Source organism: Plectropomus leopardus, chromosome 13, assembly GCF_026936395.1.
Source record: "Plectropomus leopardus strain MGB_pleo_1.0 chromosome 13, ASM2693639v1, whole genome shotgun sequence".
Classification (NCBI taxonomy): Eukaryota; Metazoa; Chordata; class Actinopteri; order Perciformes; family Serranidae; genus Plectropomus; species Plectropomus leopardus.
Window position 1 is genome coordinate 30,100,274 of NC_142188.1, and position 24,813 is coordinate 30,125,086.

General features: G+C 35.4%; 1 long non-coding RNA gene across 2 annotated transcripts in view; it reads right to left on the bottom strand.

Moving 5' to 3' along the window:
• Positions 1 to 589: 589 nt before the first annotated feature.
• Positions 590 to 24,813, bottom strand: part of LOC148187747 (uncharacterized) — a 35,342-nt gene continuing 11,118 nt past the window's right edge. The window contains exon 3 of one of the 2 annotated variants that reach the window (XR_015778457.1): positions 590 to 835. This is a non-coding gene — a long non-coding RNA (uncharacterized LOC148187747). Of the gene's footprint in view, positions 836 to 24,167; positions 24,472 to 24,813 lie in introns of those variants that run through there. The other variant, XR_015778458.1, reaches the window with a different exon arrangement.

Below are 24,813 nucleotides of genomic sequence, written 5' to 3' on the forward strand. Positions count from 1 at the left end.
CTCTCAATGTATCTCGAGCAGCAGGTCTTTTGCTGATTAAACCAGACAAACTGCAGAGGTTTATGCTGCCTTCACATGCTCCTTGAAAATGTCAAAATTCCAACTTACAAGCACATAAACAACCATCCAAAGTCAGAACGAGTGAGAAATTGGGAAATTTCAATGGTACCCAAGTTGCCAAGTTGTGACATTTGCATGATGTTTCAGGGCAGCAGAAATGGCGGAAAGAATGGAAACAGTGTTATATTTTTACTATTTTGTTGCTTGTAGCTATAATTTACTTCTAGTAGCTGCACATTTTAGTATATGCATCTATTAGCTGTTGCAAGCAAGCAAACTTTTATATAAAGCATGCCAGCCGAGTAAACTAACATTGTTAAAATTATTTTATAACATGGGTTGCCGACTTGACATCATAAAAGCATAAACATGGCGGGCAAAAGTCTCTGTGTGGTCAATGGTAAGAAACTTTTATTGTTAATTCACATATCAAATATCAATTTTTGATCACATGTAAAGTATAATATGTTATTCATGTTGACTGCTGTCTACATAGAGTGACCTACATTAAATATAAAAATATACAAAAAAATTACATATAAAATATATATGAAATAAAATATAAAAATATAAATAAACTGGAAACCTCTTTCAACCGCTTCTATGGTGCTCCCACTTTACGATCTATTAAAAGCACATGAACACAACGAAGTAGGAAGAGCGACTTCCCAACTCGGAAACTCCCACTTTCCAACATCACATGAATGCAGCATAACCCCTCCGTCTGGTCCATGTATGGTCACTTCTGGCTCCAAAAATCCAAGACAGTGACAACCTAAATGAAAAATTCAATCCTTCAAAGCAAGAGTCCACAAATGGCTTATGTCACGGTGGCTACATGCATTATTTTCACAGTCTATGAGATGAATATTAGTGTGGATGTATATGTAGTCATTGCCAAATGCTGGGAAAGAATAAAAGAACAATGATAGAGAAGAGAAGATCTGAGCGTTCATGTGTGTGCGTGTGTGTGTGTGCATGTGCGTGTGCCTGCTATGAACGAGACAGAGCTACTGTATAACCCTGAGGGCACCTCACTGTCATTCCTTCACACAGCTGAGACAGATGATGGAAGACGGAAAGTATAAAGGAGAGAGTGAAAGCATGGCCGGTGGGGAAACTGAGAGCAAAAAAATAAAAAAACGAATGAATGAAAGCAACTAAGACAGGAAGAGAAAGAAAGAACAAATGAATGAAGAAAGAAAAGAGCAGAAAGAGGGAGGCAGGAAGGGGGAAGTGGAGGGCTAAAGATTGATGTTTACTGGTGGAGAAACATCCTGCAGTGTTTGGAGTGAGACCAGCTGAAGAAATGCCACGGCCAACTAACTGAAGCACACCGGCACCGATGTGCACATAAATCACGGCTGAAAATGCAATTATATGATAATTCACAGTACAATTCAATTCAGGGGGACTATTCAAATCCGCTCAAAAAAAATGGCAACCCGATCACAACACATTTGTCAACACCATTAGCATAGAAATAAGTTTCTGTCCGGCACTTCTGCAGATTGGTCCCTGACTTGATACATTCTACACCGCGATGAGGCGACATTCACAGGCGGCACTTGACATTTGATGGCATCAACACTAAAAAAGTCAAGAGTGTAATACTCCCGTTAGAGGTTAAATTGGTAAGTCTCCTGACATTCTCTTAAATATGGATTGACCTATATTTAAAATGGATCTGATTAAATTGCAGACAGAATAATGGTTTGACTCATAAACGTCTCAAATTTATTAAAATGCTTATAACAGATGCTGATATTTAATGGCTACACGTTTAACCGTGTGTGCCAGAAGAAGAAGGGACCCTGCATTTATGATAAACAAATGCAGTGTATAGCACCTTGCTCTGTTTTTATTCGCACAGTTTTTTTTGTTATTTGGCAAAAAAAAAAAAAGTCCCTGAAAAGCTCAATCAGCGGTTGTCAAACTGTGGGGCACAACAACCTTAGTGGGCCTGGAGGCATTTTGCAGGAGTGTGCATGACTGAAGCAAAAAAAGAAGAAAAAAAGTGGATCTTTGTACATCCTGGGTGCTCGAGGCACAATATTATAGGTACACTGATTGCTTTGGTGCTGTGCCACAATTTCTATCATACATGATAATATGTCATCAGTGGTGTAAGTTATTCACGATGGGCCCCAGTGCATACTATCATGATGTGGTCTGATTTGCACTGTGGTGCACGTATCATTCTGTCTTATTGGACAACATCACCATGCACATTACCCAGCAATCATCATTGCATATCTGTATAACAAAAATACCATAGCAAATGAGAACTTATTAGTTTAATCTAATTGTTTGTTTTTATTGTGTTGGTAGAATAAGCACCATATCTTGTTATAGATTTCTACTGACTTTTACCTTAAAAAACAAAACAAAAAGAAAACCACAAAAGATGGGTTTTCCTTTCTGAGGGCATATTGAGAAAAAGGCTTCATTTTAACAAAATGACAGTTCTTTGATCGCAGCTGTATTTCCAAGGTGGTGTTCACTCATAAAGGTCTCATTTTCTATCTGACATATTGTTGGTATCTGACACTAATTGATCCAACAGAAGATACACCTGTACACTATAATTCAATCCAATACAACTGTCCTAAAACAAATCCTACCTCTGTGAAATATACCGTTTAAAAAGGAAATATGCTTTCAACATTAGTAGCCGTTAGTATTTAATATTGAGTACAGAATATTTGCCTACTCATGGAAAATTAGGTACTGATGTGTGTACTGATGTTTACAAGGATGAAATGTAACAAAAGTACATCTATTCAAGAACAAGCATGAACGAAATGACAGATTATTAGATCTGCTGTTGCTTTTTTATATTGTTAGGCCTATTCTTTTTTTCTTTTTCTTTTTTTAAGAATATAATCTAATTATTAAGCCATTACAAAAACAATTGTGGCTGAAGCCTTGGACGCCCAGGCCTGACAACACTGGTAGTCATTGTCAAGAACACACATGTATCACAGAGGTAAATATTAAATCAGGACTGGTTTTTGGATTGTATTACAGTGTAGGAGAGTTTTTTGTTTTTTTGGAGACCATTTTCACATTTGTGTGGCAGCCATTTGCTTTTCAGTTGTTGCCAGGTATGATAATGACACAGCTATTTACTGTGATCCTCTTTATTGCCAAATCCAATTCTCATATGTATCTCAAAAAGGGCAGCAGCTACCGCCTCTGATGTGCACATCTGTAATCTGTGTGTGGCTGGAACACCCTTAACAGATTTATTTATTTATTTATTTATTGCCAAGCTAATAATGGCAGTGGGAAAGGACATGAGCAGCAGGAACAACACCAGCACTCATAGTGTTGGGGAGTGTGCACAACACAACATCGCTAGATTTTATTTTCTATTGAAGATTAAAAATCTTAAAAAATGATTGACATGCCATTCCACCACCAGAAAACACACAGACAGAGTAATTGTGTTTAGCGGTGAACGTGTCGTTCATATATCATGACAGTGTATTGAAATGTAGAGTAGAGTCTCTGAAAGATAGATTCACTTATTTTGTGTAAAATAATAACATAGCATTTGATAAATGAATGAAATAAATAGCATAACACTCGCTGTGAAATAGCTTCGGTGTGTTAAGCTAAAGTGAGTCAACAGCCTTGGAGGAGAGACTTGAGTGTGCGTCTTTCATCTCCATTTGTATCAAGTGTTCCATAGAGACAACAAACACACACAGGACGCTGAGATCTTTAGTCAGATAGAAGAAGAAGGAGCGGTGCGATGCAGCCCTGAGGAGGCTATGATGGCAGTCACTCAGTCCAACTCTGAGTGAGGCTATTTTTGATAAACAAAATATTTATTCAAATGAAACTTCATACTACCAGGTTTGTTTGAATTCAAGTCAAAGTGAGCCCACGGGCAACCAGTATCTTATTGATATAGTAGTGTAAATGCATGCTATCATACTGCATCACGGTCAGTACTAAATGTCTAACACTCATTAACCCTTAGGGCCTGTTTTAATATTACACACACGCATATCGCTCTGCACACAAATTGGCTTTTTAGAGTCAATTTTTAAAAATATTATACATTAATATTATCCTCTACTTTCATTGAGTTAAATTTTAGCATCAGTCCTAATCATCAATATATACATATAGTCTCTGTAGTCAGCTTGCGACCCTTTGTAGTCTTTTTGTGTCTCTTTATGCTAAGTTTGTGTCTTAAGTGTCTGGCTTGTATGTCTTTATGGTCATTTGGCATCTGTTTGTGGTCTCTCTGAATCTCTTGGTAGTCTTTCTGCATCTCTTTGTCGCTGTTTTGAGTTTCTTTGTAGTCAGCTTATGTCCCTATGAAATTGTTTGAGTCTCTTTATGCCCACTTTGCATCTTTTAGTGGATATTTTGCATCACTTTGCCATAATTTTATGTCCGTTTGTGGTCGTCTTTAGTATTCATTTTGTGGTCGAGTTTCTTTGCTGTCAGCTTGTGATTCTTTGTGGTCATTTTGTGTTTCTTAGTGCTGAGTTTGTGCCTAAAAGTGGTTGTTTTGCGTCTCTATAGTTGGCATCTGTGATCATTTTGTGTCCCTATGGAGTAATTTTGCATCTCAGTGTGGTTGTTTCTTGTCTCTTTGTGTTTTCTTTGAGTCTCTTTGTAGTCAGCTTGTGTCCTTTTAAGTTATTTTTTTGCGTCCCTTAAAGTTTAAGTGGATGTTTTGCAGGTTATTTTGTGATGTTTTATGGTTGTTTTGAGTCTCTTTGTAGTCAGATTTTGTTTTTATGTTGTTGTTTTTTTTTATCTTTTATGCTCAGTTTGAACCTTTCAGTGTTTTTTTGCATCTCTTTGTGGTTGTTTTATGTCCCTCTGTGATTGCTAAGCATCTCTGTGCCATCATTTTGCATCTCTTCATCTCCATTTGACTGACTTTCCAATAAGAAATACTAACAGTCACTTCCAAAGGCTCTGGATCAGGGGCCCCTCTGATCACAGAGGCCCCTGTGTGTGAGCTTGGTAGGACTGCTCTATATATCTATACATGCTAAATGTTTCCGTTATGCTGCTGAGCTTCAAAAACACTAACTACCAACTAAGGATTCTTTAAATGAGCTTTCAGTGGTCACATTGTGTCCGCAGAAGGCACAGTTAACGCTTCTCTGAGCAGCAGGACAATACCGCGGAAACATGATTATTCATGAGGTGAAACCGGGCTTCTTTCTCTAAAGGGCACTTCCAACAAAAAAAAATCGTTTGAGAAAAAGTTCGAACATAGTTGTATCACAACGTTTCCAACAGTGCAATTTAATTATGTCACTGCCCAAATATATTCGGACAAATCTTTCCCTTTTTGGATATCACTACACTGAATCACTGCAGATTTTCCCATCATCCATCAACAAAACACATCTGTGGGTTTGGTACTAGCCAGTTTTTTGGACAATAAAAACACCTTTGACCATTTGGGTGAACGCTGAACAATAACACACCGTGCGAAAAACACCTTAAAGGGTAAAATTGCCTCTCCTGTGTTCCCAGAAACCTGGCAGGGTACTGAATTTATTCTCTGCTTCGAAAATGAAATCTCCACAAAAAAACAACAAGTCTTTTTGTGCCTCCTTTCTTACCAGACAGGCTGGATGAAAATGCAATAAAGATTTTCTCTCACTGTCTTCCCTGTTTATCAATTTCTCTCTTTCCTTGTCTCTTTGGCCTTCTTGTGCCTTTTTTGGCTTTCCATCCGCCTCCCCTCCCCTCCCATTCCATCTCATTCCCTCTCTTTTCTTATTTTATTTGGTATTTATCTCTCTTCCTTGCTCTCTCTCTGTCTGAGAGCGCTGAAGCAATCTAAGCTGATTTGTTTGAGAAAACAGTGCAGTTTGAGGGGACAGTGCAGTGCAGAGGTCTGGAAAACACAGCCTCACACACACTCAGTTAACTCTTAAACACCTGCATTGACGTCAGTTTTCTTGTGCTGCCTTCAGATGCCTTTCATCATCTTTTAAATGTCTGAACCCTGAGAAAATTGGTTTGATTTCTCTTATAAACATGGGAAACATAACAAGCAACCTGACATAAAATGTCCTTGGAACTGCAAAATATTTGTGAAAGGTGACAAAGATGATCTGAAAATTAGTTAGGAGGGAATATCAGATAGATATTTTTAAAAAAAGATACATCCATCCATCCATCCATCCATCCATATATATATATATATATATATATATATATATGAAACATTTTCAGAAAACTGTATTTATAATTCTCTTAATTCTATATTTAATTTTTAAAAAATTGAAATTTTTTTTAGCACATTCTTGAGGTTGTTTCCTTGTTTTTTAATATTCTTTTTTTCTGTTTGTATTTTCAGGTCATTTTCTTACTCTTTTTTTTACTAATTTCTTGCTAAGTTTTGGGCCATTTCTTGTTTAGTTGCTTGTCACCCTCCTGCGATGTCTCTAAAGGAAATCAAGTCAATTTGCTTAAGTTTTAAATGGTCTTGAAAGGGTTGGGGTTTTGTTAGTTTGTTTTGTTCTGTTGAAAATGTCCTAATTTTCTTCTGTCATTTTGCAGGACAGTTCTTGTCAACTTGCTCATTGCCTTTTTCCCCATGTTTCCTCAAGAAAAACACCAAACATGTTTGTTCTGGCTTCAGCTACTATGTTTAACAGCATAGAAAACCCCCTAAATGATGTTTTTTCAACTTGAAATTAATTTACTTTTCCTAGAATCACCCCAACATGAGAACAAGTCAAACATTGCTTTGTTCATATTTCCATGAAAGCTGCACACCAACAGGATAAAAATATTGTCTTAGGGGTCATTCTTCACCCTGCAGTTATACAATCATTTTCATACCACAGACACACACACACACACACACACACACACACACACAGAGATATACATCTGCATGAGCACAAATTTACATTATATCTTTTTATAAAGTACAATATATAAGGTGTATTGTAATAAAAAATGAGTAGATTCCACTGATTAAATGCAGTCTTTCTGCACTGTGAAGAGGGAAAACCTATAGATTTTCGCAAAGTTTGTGATGAATGACAGTTTGTTTCTTCATGCAAAATAGATTTTGGGTTAAAATTCAATCAAGCTGCTTTATTTTAGGGTTTTAGTGAAGGCGGATCATTTTTTAACCTTAGGACGAATATATGAACATTTATAGTATATAGCATATATAGGTATGTATACACATTATGTCTTATATTTTTATTTATTTCATTTTATTTTATTTCTAATGCCCTATTACTTCATTATATATATGTGTATATATATATATATATATATATATATATATATATATATATATATATATAGAGAGAGAGAGAGAGAGAGAGAGAGAGAGAGAGAGCGTAATAGGGCATTAGAAATAGAATAAAATAAATAAAAATATAAGACCTAATGTATATAATAAAATATAATTTTATTTGTTATTTTCTCTTTTTGCACTTCTTTACACCATGGCCATGGAGAGAGACGTGTATTCACTTCCTGTATGTTTAACATTCATTTCAGAATTGACATTAAATCAGACTTTGACATCAACAAGTAGAATCTACCTAAAGTTAAGACAACACAAGGGTTAACGCAGCACCAGAAAATTGAAGTCGATCCAGGCTCAAAAGGTTAAGACCCGTCCAAAAAGAGCCCAGCAGCAGCTGTGAGGACACTGATCTGGGTGACCGACGTTATCAGAATATCTATAAAGAGCATTTTAAAATGTATATATCCATCCACTTAATATCAATATGAAGGTGGCAAAATCTCAGCGTCCTCGACTTGTCCCTCACACACACACCATGCAGCTATACACTCCTTACTTTTCCCTGTGAATACACTCTGAGCTGGCTCGCAGCCTGGCATCTCCTTTGTGTACAACACAGGGCTGGACTCGGAAACAAATGCTGCACGTCGCGCTGTCTGTGCAGTGACATTGATGGCTGTAGCTCTGCCAGCGTGTTGTCGAGCGAGGGATAGGAAAGTCTCTCGAGCGTGCCCGGCAACCAAACAAACTGCTGTTTGACTAACCTTGAATTACTGGCAATATCTGGCCACATTAGCATAACAGAGGAGACCTTCCCTTTAGAAACACGGCGTCAATGTAAAGTCTGTACACTGCGTGCGTGCGATGTTAACTACATGTTAGGGTTTGGCTGAGTGAGTGTTAAGTGCTATAAATTGCACTGGACTGTTTTACAGGTCAATTTAAAATCAGCTGGCAATCTGTTTACTCAATGTTTTAGCTTTGTTTGTTTTTTTGGTTATGGGACATGGAAGGCAGAAGCTAAAGAGAGTGTATTTCAGTAGTTATAAATAATAGACCTGATACAGATCAACATACACTGTAGGTACTATAAATTGATCTAGTAATTAAATTATTTAAAGCCCCTATGTGTAAGGTTAAACATTTCCAACTCTTGCTTGCTTTGTGAGTTTGTGGCTATGAACTCCTGTACTTTTTAAAATCTGAAGTTTCCTTTCACTCCCTTGTCTGAATAATAGGGAGTTTATTCACTGCAGTTTTTAATAATAGATTATCACTTAACATAATAATTGGTCTTGGCGGTCATACAAAGTCCTTCCAAGTAAAAAAAAAAACGGTCAAAGCAAAGTCACGAGTCATTGGTGTTAAGCTGAGTTCAAAGTCTTTTTTGATTTTGCTGAATCAAGTTTTAAGTATGATGATGCCATTGCAAGGAAATGATGAATAAATAAATAAATAAATAGGGAGCTGGAGGAAAGGGTAATATTCTGACAAAAATAAACAAAAAAAAACTTAAGAAAGAGTTGTAAATACACAAGAAAAACTCAAAAATGTGTTCCATGTGATTATAAAGTCACAAATCATCAAGAATAACACTTGCAAAAACTGTAATGAATTGAATGAATGAATTTGCATATCGAACCCAAAACATATATTAAAGCCGTATCGGTATAAAAAATATTAAAGCTGTATTGGTATAAAAATACAGCTTTGCTACAACTAGTTCATTGATGCACAGATGTGCATATATAGCACACAGGTTAAATTAACACATGATATTTTCACAAATGTATTTCTTGATTCATTGTTTGTGTATTGCAATTTGAGTCTGGTGTTTCACAGCAGCACTGGGCTATTCCATCTTGTCCCTTGTTTGCCTGTGAACAAGAATATAATGAGTGCTGATTTAATAGTAACAAAATATTAATTAATTAAGGAGTATAATGTAAGACTTAGCGAACTGTAAATTAAAATCTATCTGTGTCGTGCATAAAATCACCTCTGCCTGTGCTCTTTCTTTTAGGGTGTCATTGCAAAAGAATTCCCCTGGGGACTTGCACAACCAAATATAAATATAATAAATACCAATAAATACCTGACAACTGCAACAGTGGCAGCTAAGTACAGTTCAGGATCTATGCATCAATTACATTTTGCAATGGTTTTTTGGGTGTGAAGACAGCATGAGATGTTTAGAGCCTACCATAAAACGTTGCTTAACTACACTTACAGTCTCGTGTTTGTATGCCTCTGTGAACAAATCAAGTTGCACAGTTTACGTCCGTGTCTGTGAAAAACATAGACACTTCACACACGTCTACAATCGGTCTACAGCAACTTCAAGGTGGACACCAAAGATTAGTGTCAGAGGGACGCAAGGTCATCTTGACTTTTGACTGCCAAACTCTAATTAGTTAATTGTAGAGTCTAAGTGAACGTTTGCGCCAAATCTGAAAAATTCCACAGAGGATTTCTTGAAATAGTGCGTTCAAAAGAATGCTACGGATGGGGTCGCAATGTCCTTGACCTTTGACCACCATATTCTAATCAGTTCATCATTGAGTCCAAGTAGACATTTGTTATAAAAATGACCTCGAGGTGTTCATGAGATTCTCTCTTTACAAGAATGAGATGGATGCATGGTCCCAGTGACCTTGACCTTTGACCACCAAAATATAAGCAGTTTATCGGTGAGTCCATGCGGAAGATTGCACCAAATGTGGAAAACAAAATCTCTCAATGTGTTTTTGAGATATTGTGTTTACAAAAAGCTGACTGATGGAGTCACAAAGACCTTTGATTACCAAATTTTAATCAGTTCATCATTGAGTTCAATTGGACGCTGGTGCCAAATTTCTCAGGGGTTCTTTAGATATAACATTCGCGAGAATGGGACAGACAACCCAAAAACATAATACCCGCAGCAATGGCTACTGCCAGCAAAGAGGCTTAAAGATATACCATATTAACTGAGAAAATATTGCATATGAGAGGGATTTTTATGATGTTCATCTCAATCGTCCAGATGTTACGACGTCTGGAAGAGTCATATCTCAGTAGATTCAATTTTCTCCAGGGACTAATTTATGATTGTACATTCATCCCAGTACCCTATGTTCCCTTCTGTAGTCCTCAAGTCAGTAGTTCCCCTGTCTGGTTTACTGCACACCACTCTGTCTACCACTTTAGTTTAATATATCACCTCACAGCTGTCTGTGTGTTTCATTGTGCCTTCGCTGTCCACCAGTGCACTGAGAGCTCGCAGTAATCCATCTTCACTCTGACACCTGCCATTCTGTCTGGGCTGAAAAACTTGCACTGAGCGCTCAGGGAGTCCAACTTACCAGTTTAATATTCTAATTCAACTAGAAACTGGAGGTTTTTTTCCTATTTGAAAATTGAATAATCCCTCAGGCATCAAACTGCGCATCTACTATTCCAGCTGCACACTGTGAGATGATTGGCATGGGAAAACCCAAACTGAATCAGCCCTATACCTACTGCTGATCCTTTCACTGTTACATAAAGAATTACAGTTGGTTATTCTTAACCCTTTGAAACCTGGAGCAAGATCACTCTCCTTGTGCTGCTTTCATACGCCTTCATATATGTTTAAAACCTTTTAACAGTGAGTAAATTGGTGAAAGTTTTTTCAAAAACATGAAGAAAAATGCATTAAGCAACTTGGTAAGGATTGTTCCACAAATTGCAAGAAATGAGTGGATTTACTGAATTATTTGGAAAAGAGCTAGTGAAAAATGTCAAGGGAAAAAAGTTTGTTATAATTATCATAATTACATATTTAAAAATTATGTTCCAAAATTATAATTCTATGAAATCTTGTTTGCTTTTTTACTTTCATTTTTGTGGGGGGGGGGTTTGTGGGTTTTTTTGGCCTAGGGGGGAAAACTATGTAATTATCATAATTACATATTTATAATTATGTTGCATAATTATTATATTTTTATAAAGTCTTATTTGTTCTGTTTTTTGTTTTACTTTAATTTTTTTAGTTGTATTTGTTTGTTTAGTTTGGTTTTACTAATTGTATTGTATTTTTTCCCCTAATTTCTGGCTAAGTTTTGGGTCCTTTCTTCTTTTATTGCTCATTGCCTTCTTCCCATGTTTTTGAAAGAAATCAGGCCAACTTGCTTAGGTTTCAAAGGGTTAACTGGAGTTTCAAGCATCCCAAACTTGTAATCTAAATTCCATGTTCTTAAACTGATGAATGCATTGGCTGATGTATTGATTTAGCAACATTATGGGCTGGTAACTGATCTTCATTTACCATCAGTTCATTTTCTAGCCATTGTGGATGAGTGATTTATTCTGGGCAACATTTATGCCTGTAGCCTTTAGTGTCTGTAAACAGGTCAGTGTAGACAGCAGCCTCATCTGTTACGCTGACACTTAGTCGTTCGCCATGAGCCAGGCTGTCGGCCTGAGAGATTAGCTGCTAGCGCGCTGCTACTTAAAAGCTCCGGGGGAATAGAAAATGGAGGCGGAATTCGACAAAATGTGTTTGAGTGCGACACTGAGCAGTTAGAAGTGAGTTCGGGGGAGTGTTTGGAAGGTGTTTGACTGGTTTTCTAAGCATTATTTATGTGGAGAGAGTTGACCAAACATTGTTTTTCTGCAGTGTTTTGCTTCACACACACAAAACCTGAGAGCTGACTTGAGATTAGCTACAGGTCCTAATTACTGAAGGGGAGAGATAGTGATTTTTTTCATGTGTAATCTGTGCTGATTGCTGATTGTTAATCCTAAATGGCTCGACACAGCGCTCTCAGATTGTGACACTCATTTGTGGTGATTTCAGCATGATGATAATGGTCCAGGTGTCGTTCAGCGGAGCAAAGACTCTGCTTTCTCGTTCCCTCTCTAAAGTGCCAAAACCATGAAGTCTTTGCTCTCAACATCAGATGGGTACAAGTTGAACCTATGCGAAATATAGTTTGATCTGGACTATGGAAATTGATTTTCACATGACGAGCAACTCTCACCTCTTATTCATGCCAACATATGTGTAAATATATCAGTACATACACATATTGTATGCATATGTCAGTATGTATAAACACCACCATACATAAACATGCATTAGTTGGTATATTTACATCCATTTACACACACACACACACACACACACATATAGTAAAAAAACACACATACATATACATTTGTCAGTACATATAAAGATAGGCCTACATATGTTAGTAAATACATGTACCAACATACTTCTTAGTACATATACATATCAACATATGTACATATGTCAGTATGCATACATACTGTATCTACATACATGCATGTATCAGTATGCATAAATACCAGCATAAACCAACATAAACGTGCATATACTAACATACATAAACATGCATATGTTGGTACATTTACATACCAACATACTGTATATGCGTTAGAACATATGTGTGATTGGCTGTCAGACTTGCAGGTTCTGTAAGCACACAGCTTCAGCATATTGGCCTCGGCTGAAAGCTTGACAGGCCTCCCACGCATAGTTACGGTTGCATGCATAGGATTGGACAGTGGCCGTTCTAGGGAGGGGCTTCGCAAAGGGTCAATTATTTTGTCAGACAGACTGATAATGTGTATTATTTTTATTAGGTATTATTTTTCCCTGAAAATGTATCATTATGCTCTTAGTTTATTGTCATCATCATTATTATTATCATTATTATTATTGTTATTATTAGTATAATTAGTATTGTTAGTATTATTAGTATTATTATTATGTTTGCTGTTAATATTTATTTATTTTTATGAAGTTCTCACTTTAGGTCCATTTGTCATTTTCTCTGCAACACCTGGGAAACCAAATTTTAATTTAATTTAATTTAATTTAAATATAGCAAACAAGATTTGATAAAAACAAGTTGATAATAACTGTGCAGGACGTTAGGAAACCCAAAGGGGCTTTTAGTAAAAATCTCCCCTCTAGAAATTACAATATATTCAAATTCTAACAGTTATATAATTAGAACAAACAAACAAGTAGTTATAATAATCATAAATTAAGCAGATGCATACACATAACACATCAACACAGCAAACACATTAAACTGCAGCACAGATATTTTTTCATCTTAGACCTAAATGAGAATTCATTTCAATACTATATTCTAATGTTTTAGTCCCCCTCCTTACATTTATTAAAGGACTATGAATATAATTATTTTCAGAGAAAATTGTATGTACAACATTTCTGGAAAAATAAATTAATAAATTATTATAATGCATGTGTTGCAGGTGGTACTTTTGGTTTAATGTACCCATAACACGTAACGCACTGACTGACCTATATGTCCCATGTTCCCATCGTATGTGAAAGGCCACGCATGGTGACATCATGCGGTTTGATATAAAAGGGCCCAGCATATGTATTACAGAAGCCATTTTTCAAGGGACATAACCTTGAGTGTGTTTGGCTTGTGAATGAGTGGGCGGAGGAACAAGCCAAGTAGCCGGGCAGTGGAGGAGCTGCTGTCCACCCAGAGTGGGAGGTTGATTTATTTCAAACAGTATGCACAACTGCAGGCTGCAGAGAGTCCGGGGAATGATTTGCTCAGTCTGATCTTTTTCACCCAGCGCTGATATGGTCTTTCGAGGAAGTGTGCACTATCCTGTAGACCTATCGTGGAAAAACACTCAGCATAAAGGATGTGATGTATTCTGTTTTGTTAATTAAAACCGAATGAGGTGGTCACGATGATGTCACAGTACTACCACTTTAACCCCTTCACAGGCATTGAAACTGCACAGTAGCCATTTTTTGCGATCAAATTGATTTGTTACTAGATTCATTATTATTTGTATATATTTTTATATGTTTATTTTTTTTAGATTTATTTTGTCCATTTGTTTATTTTATTAAGTTAATATTTTTTTGGATTTTTCTTGTTTTTTTTTTAAACTGTATTCATTTTTATTTGCATGTATTCATTTTTTCTTACTTATTTTTCATATTTTTATTGTATGACGCCACTTTTATTTCCAGATTTCTATTATATTACATTGACTTCTGCACTTTTTTTTTCCACAATGCATTATAATGTTTTTTCTTAATAAATTGATGTATTTTGTTCACATATTCTACTGTCTATGGTGTTGTGTATTTTTTTTTTTACAAAGGTATTAGTCAGTGTGACTGTTAAAGGGTTAAACTGCAAGCTTTCTTCTTTGAGGCTGATGTTAACAGCCACTGTATTAGGGGACGTCCCAGGAGTCTCTTGTGCTAACAAGGACTTTGTCTCCTGTCTGGGTGAATCCTCAGGTTCAGAGCCACAGGTTTTATTCCTGCCAGCAAGACAAACAGCAGCACTGCAGCATCCATTGAACAAAGTCAGAAGGGCACTCCTGAACCAACTCAAGCCATTCAATGCGATTGACAGGCCGCACATAAGCATGTTTGTCTCTGTGACATTGCTGGCAGGAATAAAACCTGACCCCGAGGATTCACCCAGACAGGAGACAAAGTCCTCGATAGCACAAGAGACTCCTGGGACGTCCCCTAATATAGTGACTGTTAAACATAAACTAAAAACCTATCCTTTTTTGTCCTCTTTTATGATATTAATGCTATTTTTTATGTTTTATTTTTATTATTATTGCTTTTTTTTATATCTATTTATTGATGCACAGCAATTTGGTCAACACTGTTGTTTTTAAATGCTATTTAAAAAAATGTTTTAATGTGCTTTCTAAATAAATTTGGATTGGATCTTTTTAGTCTTTTTAGTCTGGCTTTTATGTTGTGTCTTGCTATCAACACCTTATGGTTTTTACTTATTCTATTTTTTTAAGATCCATTTTTACTTCCTTCATATGTTTGTGTTTCTTCAATCAAACTATAAAGCACTTTGGATTGCATTTGATTTGTCTGAGAGGTGCTATATAAATAAAATCTGATTGACTGATTCATCGATTAACCTTTTAACAACTGGATCAACATCATTTTTCTTGTGCTGCAATCAGATGTCTTTCACAAGCATTTAAACCTCTAAAAACCTGAAAAGATTGGTTGATTTCTTTTGAAAACATGGCAAAATATGCAAATTTGAAATACACAGTGAAAGGTAATAAGAGAATGACTTAAAAACTAGCTGGGAGGGATTCTTAGATATTATCCAAAAACAAGCAAAGGAAAATGTGACAGCTTATGACTGACAATTTATCAATCTTAGAATTATATTTTCAAAATTATGTTACAAAAAAAGTTTTTTTGTGTTTTTAACAGTTTTTAAGGGAATTTTCTTGTTTATTTTTGTTTTTTTACTTTTCTTTTCTATTACTTATTATCAGGTTATTTTCTTGTAACTCCTCACTAAATTTTTGTAAATATCAGGGCCATTTGTTTTGGAGTCATTCATTGCCTTCTTCAAAGGGTTAAAGCTACAACACCAACACTGATCAATTTAAAGATTCTGGTCTATTTTGCTTTAATAACATGTTTTACTCCAGAATAGTGATAAGTAAATGTTCAAAATACACATTAAGTGTTTATTTAAGTTCCGATTTCTGTTCTGGAAATGTATGTAAAATGCAAATATTTACTTAAGTAAGTAACAACTTACATATTAAAACTTATATATCTATCAGTTATATTTGTTACCCTATATCAAATTTGGTGCAAACATACTCTTGGATTCAGCAATAAACTGATTAGATTTTGGTGTTAAAAGGTCAAGGTCAATAATTCCTCTTTCTAATAAATAATGTTCTACAACAAGACAGACATGAATACAAACTGCTGAGGCCAACTGTGACTGTCAGAGCTTCAGATCAGCCAAAACATAGCCAGACCCACCCAAAAACATGTGAATATGAACAACAATGAGAATATGAATGTCATGGTTTAATAAACCGTAAGTGCAGCCTGACTGGTTTGCAGAAGCAAACAACCATGAGGCAGTATTTGTAGTTTCTAATATTCAGAGCCAAAATTCTACTCTTCAGTAGTATTTACGTGCACCAAACATTTCAGTTTTATTCCTATCTATGTTCTGAAGGTTTTTATCAGAGGGTTTGTTTATATATAATTCATAGCCTGATTTATTTAACATTTTATTTCCAAAATTGTATCAATATTGCACACCGATTTTTTTCTATACTACGCACTGAGTATTTATTATTATTGGATATTTTTAAAAGAAGTGTTAGTTTAGAGTATTATTTTACTATTTATATAGCATGGTATGGTCATTTATTTAAAAGATTTTTTTTCCTGTGGATAATTACAGACGTGCTTTAATGCTGTGTGTGGCTGTGTGTAGTCAGCTGTGGATGAACTGCAGCAACAAATAATAATTTCCTGTGAAGAATTAATTCAGTATCTATCTATTTAAATATCTAAAAAAAATGTGAATTTTTTTTTTTTTTTTTAATGGCTGTTTGACAGTATTTTCTGAGCTACGGGGGCGATAAAAATAGATAAATAAAATTTGGAGTTTTTATTAACCGTGGACTCTAATAAAAACTCCAAATTTTGAACCTGGCTTAATCCAGCCTTCAGATTTTTGTTCTGGGGGTGTCCGTAAAACAGCCATATTTAATTAGATAATCCCTCATTTGCATATCTAAACATACATTTTCACAAAACTTGTAATATTAAAATGTAAGTAATCAACTGAGGAAGCTTCATGGTGATATCTAACAGTTATTTTTTGTTTTGACCGTGTTCACCTGTAGTGTCTCCCCTTAACTCCATGATAATAATCCATCTGTCTTTCTGAGCCACTTACATGAACAGTGAGTTACGGTGACATTATTGACCCTCATTATGCCAATTAGTTTCTCAAGCACACCCTGTTCTACTCCTGTTTATTGCACAATCATTTAATGCATCACTTCCTATACATCAAGTTTGGTTTTCTCTGCAAGTGTTTAATCTATAAACATTTAAGACTTTCTTCCCTCTTTTTAATTAGCTGAGAATGTGGGCTAGATTTTCACATCATTAGTGGACCAAACTTATGTTTAATTTGCAGCTGTTAGAGGAAACACTATTCGGTTAAAATCCCTCTAATGGGATTTATTCATGATTAATGCTCAATTTTAATATTAATAGAGTGTGCTGTGGACCAAATTCTGCAGATTACAGCGACACAGTGTATTGTAGGTTTACTATTAAGACAAATAGGCTACAGTATGTTGAAATATGGAGCAAGAAAATGACAAAATGTTAGATAGAATTTCTCTTTTCTCCCCTCAAATTTCACAAAAGTCAATCCTCTGTAGCCGTGGGTTTGAGAGGTTGTAGTGCGCTATGCATCAGTGATTTCTCCCTTTTCTCTCTCTCTCTCTCTCTCTCTCTCTCTCTCTCACACACACACACACACACAAGTACATCAGCTGAATACAGAGTGTAACCAGTTACAGCCTCCAATCAAAACGCAAAATCAAAAGGTTACAGATGTCGTGTTGCTGGACTGGAAACACTGTTTGATTGGCAGGTGACCTCTGAGAGTCACAGCGACAAAAACGCATCCCAGCAATGAGGTCATCACACCGAATATGGGCCAGAAGAAGCCAAAAATCACCTCACAGATTACTAATTTAGTAAAGTAAACTCTGTTCAGATCCGTTTTTATCTCAGTTAGATGTACTTAAAGCCTTCTCTTCAATCTCTCTCACACACTCTCACACACACATACACACACACACACACAATTTATGGTCGCTCTGATTCATTTCTCAGCACCATCTCAGGTAGCTCACATTCTGTTAATGGCAGCAACACATCCAAGTTAATCCTTGGAGAAACATAACAGCTTTTTACACAGACACACACACACACCTATATTGCTCACTGGGTGGGGAATATTGAGCTGCCCATTTCACTTAGAGGTCTTTTCTTAGCACTGTGCATGCTGCGTCTGTGCTGGCAGCTGCTGCTGGTGCACTTAATCACCAGCCCCATATGTGTGTATGTGTGTGTTTGTGTGTGTGTGTGTGTGTGTGTGTGTGTGTGTGTGTGTGTGGACCTCCTCCACTTTCCCTCCTCCTCTTGAGGTTGTCTACCTATAGGAACAACTATACATAAACACATACACACACATACACAGAGCAGGGAGGGGCGGAGGATGGGACGGCCTGACAGCATTAGATTGGAAACACTGCTCTCTGGTGGTAAATATATGGTACAACAGGAAAGAGAAAGAAGCTCTCAGAATCTCACACTCAATCTCAAAATCTAGATTTTCTTCGATAAAACACTCTTTGCACTTGTCATTGTGCTGCTACTCCAATATTATACATTTTTTTCTCTATGTAGAGATAGAGGTGGATTTATAGATGCACAAGCACCTGTTTCTCAGCAAAATCACTGTAATAAATTATAACATTCCTTTACATCTTGTGCGATATATGATCTTTGTCGTGCATAATGTCCACTGGCTACATGTGTCTTTATGTGATGTTAAATAGATTTTTTCACATGTGATGTCTTATCCCTCTGAAACCTGAAGAGGTTGATTTTATTGAAAAATCATGGTGGAAAAGGCAATGACCAACTTGACAAGAAATGTCCCATAATATTTTTAAAAAATTATCAGAAGGTGAGAAAATAACCATTTCACATTTTTTTTTACAGAAAAATAATTATAATTTCTTTTCCCACTTTTTTTGGTGTCATATTTTGATTTCCTTTTCTTTTGTTTTGTTTTACTTTTTACATTTCTTTTTCTTTTTTTTTTTCTACTAATTTCCTTAAAATGTTTTGGCCAAGTTTCTCATGAACTTATTTTATTTATTTATTTTTTTAAAGAAATCAAACCAATTTTCTAAGGTTTCTAAGGTTTTTAGGGTTAACTTCATATGGGAAATATTTTACAATTTCATGTCTATATTTATATCATGCAACTTTTTTGTAAAATCAAAGGTGGGCTATGCCACAGTGTACCTTTAAGGTTGCATTATACTTGCTCCACCAGCCTAACAAACCAGCTGGTCGCTAACTCTGCAGAGGAAGCATTTTCTTTATTTTTTTTAACTTGAGCGACCCGTTTCACATTGCATGTATTAATTCTAAACATCTTCCTTGTGAAAAAAAATTTGATAAGGGCAGCTTTAATTTACATCTGTGTGACATAAAGATGGTTCAGATCTACTGTGGTTTTTCATCTGCAGTCTCTGGGCAGGTTGAATGACTAAACCGATAAATATGTATTGTATAATTAAAGTATACTTGTAAAAAAAAAAAGGACTATTAATCTGTGCTGCTTTACTTTAACTGCCAATTATTATTATTATTATTATTATTATTATTATTATTATTATTATTATTATTATTATTATTATTATTATTATTATTATTATTATTAACATGTGTTTCTTTCCTCTGCCTCCTTTTGATAAACAAGCGGGCAGAGTTATATAAATGTTCATGATGTCCACATAACACTGTTAAATAAAGGACATCCTCTTATTTAACTTCCTTTTAATAAAAATATCTATATTCCTCACTTTGTTGAAGCCCTTATTTATGACACTGGTGTTTTTCTGTGGAATCACATATTTTCCACTGACTGTGTTATTTTCTAAAAAAAAAAAAAAAAAAAGTCGCTGACAGCCTAGTTATAACCAGGATCTAATAATCTGTTATTGAGTTTATACTTGTACTTAAATAATTACACTTAGTTACATTTCACCACTTTTTACATAAATACATACACCAAACTATTTTCTACATCTATTCAATACAAGTCAATGGTTGTAAAGTATTCAGTTTCTACTAAATACTAATGACTAACAACTTCTAATAATTTTATTGTCATTATTTATAATTAATCTGAAAAGTGAAAAACAAGATTTTAAGGTTCCAAAGTTTGACAGTCACCAGATCTTTACAGGGATTACTGTTTATTCATTTGGTTACTTAATATTACATTTTTTCCTAACTTATCTTTCTCTTTTTTTCTGTAAATAATAATGAAAAAATGTAGATATTTGATTTTGGGTGTGTGGGTGTATGCATATATGTTTAGTTAATAGAGTATAGTTTTAAATTAATAAGGAAACTAGTGGATTAAAATTCATGACGTATGGAGAATGGAGTATTAAGAGAATTAGAAAATGCATCTTCTGGGGAACATGCGTGTGGATGCTTAAAGCTGAAATTAATTCAAAACCATGGCTAAAAAGGATGAAATATATTACAAATTGCCAGAAATATCTGGAAAAAATGGCAAAAATGAAAGCTGAATTGCTCTAAACTGAAGGAGGTATGAGTTGAACTGAAAGCATGTCAAAGGAAGAATTTGACGTTGACTGAAAACGTTAAAAATGAGAAAATAAAGATCTGAATAGCAATAGTGTGGATACTTAAGGCATCCACACTAATTACGTAAGTTTGTATGTCTTCTCACTCCTTTTCTAATATGTAAACCAAGTCATCCTGTGTTTGACCATTTCTTTTGCTTTATGTTTTTCATTATCTGTAAATATTACTTTTTTGTCCATCTGCTTGTTTGTATAATTATTTCTCTATTTTATTTTTGTTTAAAATACCTTAAAAAAATTGAATTCTGCAGATAGGCAAGCTGCATTAATGTGAAGCTAAAACACTTGTTTGTCAGAAAAAATGCTATAAATGCAATATCTGCTAAAATATATCTGCTGACAAAACAAGCAGGTGGTGTCACATGGGGACTGAGGAAATTCCGCTTTTCTTTTGACATTTTACAGACCAAACAAGTGATTGATTGAGAAAATGATGAACAGATTAACCAGTGATCACTAGCCGTAGACACTTGTTTCACACTATGTGGTGTAGCTGTGTAGGAGTCATTATTTCTCAGTATCCAGGCTGTGCTCGTTTTTTCAGAGCACTTTAGAGGAAACGTGTCGGACCGAAAGCAATAAAGTGTTCACCGGCAGAAAACTCCTCTGTGACTGACACAATATTAGAGTAATAAAGGGATAAGAGTCAACGAAAAACACGGCAGTGAAGTATCTCAATTGATTTTGTGCTGTGGAAAATTAAGGCTCATATTCAGATGAAACGCTGATACTTTGAGGCTGTTCTTCAGTCCTCAGATTAGGAAGAAAATGTCAAATTTCTCACCTCTACAAGCTGGAATGATTTCACTACTGACAGCTTGTCTCTTACTGTTTTGTATTAAACAGCTTTTCTTCACAACACACACACACACACACACACACACACACACACACACACACACACACACACACACACACACACACACACACACACACACACAGGGGGATTTCTCCATAGCTAATTTGATTATAGTCATGTGATCCTGAGATTTCCACCATTAACAATAATTTACACGCTTTAATATCACACACCCTCGTATCGCTCTGCACACAGAATGCGCTTTTCAAAATCAAAATTTAAAAAATATTAAACATTATCTTTTACTTTCACTGAGTTCATTTTTAAACCAACATCAGTCCTAATCATAAATGTCAAATATTTATAAATGTTCAGAATTTTAACCCTTTAAATGCCAGGTTTTTGTCATGATGGCACTATGTTTTGAAAAAAAATGAATTATTTCCTATGTACTACATGCTAAGTAGATGTTTTCATTTTTTATTTATTTTTTTATCATAGCCAAGGATATAAACCCCCCCACAAAAATGAATTATTTTCAATATACTACATGCTAAGTAAACTGTGTTTTTTTTTGCTCATAACATTGATTTTTCTACATTATTATTTTTTGTGCAGCATCATATACTCACACTCATATCGCTCTGCACTCTTTCAAAATCTCTTTCAAAATGCTGCTCTTCAAAATCCTGCTTTTGCTCTTTCAAAATCCTGCTTTGAAAATATTATTCATTTCTTCTTTCACTGAGTTTATTTCTTTTAACCAACATCAGTCCAAATCATAAAAATGAAATATTCATACATTTGGAAAATTTTAACCCTTGAAATGCCAGTTTTTTCTCATGATGACACTATGTTTTTAAATGCAAAAAAAAATATATTTTCAAGATACAACATGCAAAGTGTTTTTTTTTATTATCACAGCCTGGGATATTTCAATGATTTGCAGCAGCACTCATTGTGACAGTGCATCTAGTGGAATACATGTATTTTCTCTGTATGCCAAATATGGTAAAAATAACGTTATCAGGTAAAAAGTAAAAATGACTAATTCCAAGGCAAAAGCTCAGAATGACACCCAGAAATAATTTAGTACATGTTTTTATGCTGTGATGGCTGTGGGATCAAAAATTGCAGTTTGAATGAGTTTCAGTTGTGCTTTTCTTGCATTTAACAGCATGAATGTAACAATTTTGCTTCCACAGTGTATTTTAGACTTATTGTGGGAACTGAGCTGGAAATTCCAAGATCAAACAAAAATATACAATCTTGCCAAAATTTCTGACATATGCACGACCACAGAGAAAATTATCAAAGAAAAAAGAACGAAAAGTCCCTGTCCCAAAACAGTCCCTAAGAATTGATTTATGGTTGGAAGGATTCTGCTGTGGTCACATAGTTGAAAAGTTTAAAAAAATAAAGCCTGCAAGTTGAAAACTTTGCATTCACTTTTATAAAACAATAAAAGCTGGCAGAACCCAACAGACAAATATGAAGCATCACAGGCGATGCAGCTTTGCTGTGATTGTACTCTATCGAGCTGCTTCAGGTTTAACATTATTACATTCTGAACACCCAGTAATGCTACAGAGGTCACTCAGAAGTACTTGGACTCGTCTTCCTGTACTCGTGGGCAAGAGCGAAACTACGCCTCTGATACCGTCGCCTCGACTCTCGATTGCCTCATCTTTTGGTTTCACTTGATTTGGACATTTCATTTGACTGGGATGATGACTTCACCCTGACTTCTGTGACTGACTCTCACTCAGCGCGGCAGTAGCAGCCTCAGCTGGAGGGCCGGACGCATCTAATGATCAGAGTCACATCAATGTCACAGGTGTCGCTCATGCTTGCAACAACTGTACTTCCCCCTCTGGATGAGCGCTCCTGCCAGTGTTAGGCTGCTCCACCTACAGGCTGAACTACAACTAAAATGCCTGCGAGCGTTGTGCATTTAAAGGCTGATACTACTATCATTAGCAGTGAAGGTGCTTATTTGTGGTGATACTCCAGTTGCATTTTATTTTGAAAAACAGGATGACTAAACTAAAACTAAAAAAGCTATGATAAATAGGTGAAATGCCCCTGGCAATAATTTTGACAAGCATTCACTTGGGATGCGCTACTGTGTGGAGCTTTATTTTCTGTGTTTTTTATGTGATGTGCTTCTTTGTGTAGGTTTATGGTGTATTGTCTGTCTTGTGTCTTCTTTGTAGCACTTTGCATCATGTGCTGTCGTGTGTATTATTTGACTGTTTTTTTTATTTCTCTTGTATTCAATCATTTTATGTGGATATCTCAAACTACAGCATACCAGTCACATTAGTGATGGATGACAGTGACACTAGTAATAAATGGCTAATATTATCTCTAATGATAGTACATACTGGTTTCCTTATATTTCAGGATTACCAAAAAAATACGCCGACACCTTGTTTTGTAGAAGACCGAACTAAACTATTGTTTCTAAAGTGAAAAATAATAACTGAGGGTAAATACACAAAAATGACTTACATTCCACAATATTTTCAAGGAAAGTCCCAATTTGACATAACAATTAAAGGGAAAATGAAACGTACATTTACAATTTTTTTGGACAAAAAAAAGAAAGAAACAAGTGCTTCTAAAGAATCAGGTGCACGTGTGAAACATAACCCAGGTCATATAGCCTTGTGTGAATTCCCCATTTCTTTATAGAAACTCTTTCAATAAATTACCCTATCAGTGGGATATATATATCATGGGATACACATGACCTCAATTAATAGCCTAGAACATTGTAAGAAAAGTGAATAAGATTATATATTATATATTTCTGCAAAGTTAAACCCATTACACTGTAAAATTCAAATATAGCCTGAATTATGCAAAAAGGGAACCTTAACAGTTTCCTTTCGTTCCTGGAGTGACATTGTAATGTGGGGAGAGAGCGGGAGGGGCGGGTACCGTGACCTCCTCGCGCCTGTCCCGGCGTCACGTGACGCAGTTCTGGTCCTGATGCTGCTGTTACCGGGACTATCCATGTATGGAGGGTGATTAATGCCACAAACTAACAGGATGAGGAGAAGCAAGGAACATGTCAGTGATATCGAGACTAGAAAATTACTGGTTACAAATGTTACCAGTGGCCTTAGAGGACCATATAAAATATACAGTTCCTTTTATATATAATAATAACAGAATTGTTATTATTTCTAGATTTAGACAGTTGCTGTGTTTTTAATGTGTAAAACCTGAAATATGAGTCCTGTAACATAAACTATATATATATATATATATATATACACACATATATACATAATATTTTTTTTTTAAAAATCCACACTTATCAGAGTGCCACAGTGACACAAAGGTAATGGAAAAATCCAACAGTTCAAAAGTAAAAAAGGTA